This window comes from Lepus europaeus, chromosome 7, assembly GCF_033115175.1.
Source record: "Lepus europaeus isolate LE1 chromosome 7, mLepTim1.pri, whole genome shotgun sequence".
In the NCBI taxonomy this organism is placed as follows: Eukaryota; Metazoa; Chordata; class Mammalia; order Lagomorpha; family Leporidae; genus Lepus; species Lepus europaeus.
The window spans coordinates 127119412-127121663 of NC_084833.1; the positions used below are offsets into that span (position 1 = coordinate 127119412).

The window sequence follows — 2252 nt, forward strand, 5'->3', positions numbered from 1 at the left end:
TTGTAGTAATTTCTGAGGATTACTTTTATTTCTATGGTGTCTGTTACATTTCCTCTTTCATCTCTAATTTTATTAGTCTGGGTCTTCTTTTTTTTGCTAGTTCAGCCAATGGTGTATCATTTTATTTTTTCAAAAAACCAGCTCTTCATTTTGGTGATATTTTATATTTTTTTGTTTCACTTTTGTTGATTTATTCTCTAATTTTAATTATTTCTTTCTGATCCTAGTTTTGGGTTAGGTTTGCTTTTTTTTTTTGAGATCCTTCAGATGCAATGATAGCTCATTTAATTTTTGCCTTCCCAATTTCTTGATTTAGGCACCATTTGTTCTGCCACAGTGCTGGCCCCAGAAATGGAATTATCTGAAGTACAATCATATATATGTCTTCTATTTTTTTGCCATAACTTCAATATTGCATGCTGACCAGTGATTGTAACATGCACAAAATTTGTTTTGGGGAACAACAGATTTTTTTCTTAGTACTTGAAGGTTAACTAGTAGAATCTTATTTTATAAAACTTTTTACCATGTTGGATCTGTTCATTCACAGTAAGAATATGTCAAATTTATCTGTCATAGTATTGTTTTTGTAATATCAGCTTGTTTTCATCAGATTAGTTCTTGTGAATATGATACTGCTGTGAAAGTATATAAAAACTCACAGCTATTTTATTTGTGGACTGTAACTTTATGAATAAGGTATCACTCTTTTTTTCAAAGATTTATTTATTTATTTGAAACACAGAGTTACAGAGAGAGGTAGAGACAGAGAGAAAGGTCTTCCATCTGCTGATTCACTCCCCAGATGGCCGCAACTGCTGGAGCTGAGCCAATCCAAAGCTAGGAGCCAGGAGCTTCTTCTGGGTCTCCCACATGAGTGCAGAGGCCCAAGCACTTGGGCCATCTTCTACTGCTTTCCCAGGCCATAGCAGAGAACTGTATCAAAAGAGGAACATCTGGAACTAGAACCATTTGGGATGCCGGCACTTCAGGGCTGGGCTTTAAACTACTGCACCACAGCACCAGTCCCATATATCACTTTTAATACCTTTTGTCTCAGTTGAATTGAATTATATTTTATTTGAGATTTATAGCAATATAGTAGCATTTTTTGTAAGGATCAGCTGACATAATGACACAGTACTATCTGTACCAGGAAGTTCATGACTAACCGACCACTTCAGAGGGAACAAATGGTCATTGACATGCTCTACTCTGGGAAGGCAACTGTTCCACAGAAATTTGCTAGACAACTCCTGATGTCATCTTTGTATTTGGATTTAGAACCCATTTTGGCAGTGGCAAGACAATGGACTTTGGTATGATTTATGATTCCTTGAATTATGTTAAAAAAAATGAACCCAAACATTGACTTGCAAGACATGGCCTGTATGAGAAGAAAAAGATCTCAACACAACAGCAAAAGGACTGTAACAACAGAATGAAGAAGTTCAGGGGAACTGCCAAAGCCAATGTTAGTGCTGGCAAAAAGCTGAAGGAGTAAAGTTTTTGTAGTGACTTTATCTATGGGGATTTTGTGAATTTTTCATGAGAATTAATAAACTGTAAAACTTTAAAAAATAAATGTGTGGTGTGAACTGTGTATTTTCTGTGTGGAGTACATGTGCTTTACTGAGTTAAGTGATCCAGGAGACACTACAAAGAAGAAATTATGACAGTCTACAGTGACTCCTTTGTGTTGCAAATACTAGAGTGGGGGCAATTATTAGCTCAATCTCAGGCACAGCCATGTTCTAGCTTTTCCTGCACTGTTTATTCTAGCAAATTGCACTTGGGTTATGAAGTCCAACCAGTGGTTGGAATACTTTTTTTCTGTAGCCCAATCATCCCTCACAGCAGCACTGCTTTAAAGAAAGCTTTCTGGGTGCTCTGCCCAGCCTACCTTGAGTGATTTCATCAAATAATAAAGACTTTATACATTTTTTGTCAAAGTTGACTCCCTAGCACCATAATCCTCATAAAATATTCCCAATAATATCTTTAAATTTTATTCATATTTCTTCTTTTGCACCACACTTTTTATTCCAACCTTCAAAGAATATAAAGAGGTGACAACATCTGATGCCAAACCATGCCAGTGACAATAAAGGAATGCAAAAACAATTAACAACAAAAAGAAAATGATTTAAAAAACAAATATTTCACATTTCACAGCAGTGCTCTGGCAGCATGGCAATTATTTCTGGCCAACTTCTTTAACCAACAGGGATTTGAAGAATCCCTGATCTTAG

General features: G+C 35.9%; 1 pseudogene; it reads left to right on the forward strand.

Moving 5' to 3' along the window:
• The first annotated feature begins 1148 nt into the window (after window positions 1-1148).
• On the forward strand, window positions 1149-1504 carry LOC133764802 (small ribosomal subunit protein eS24-like; annotated as a pseudogene).
• Window positions 1505-2252: the final 748 nt, after the last annotated feature.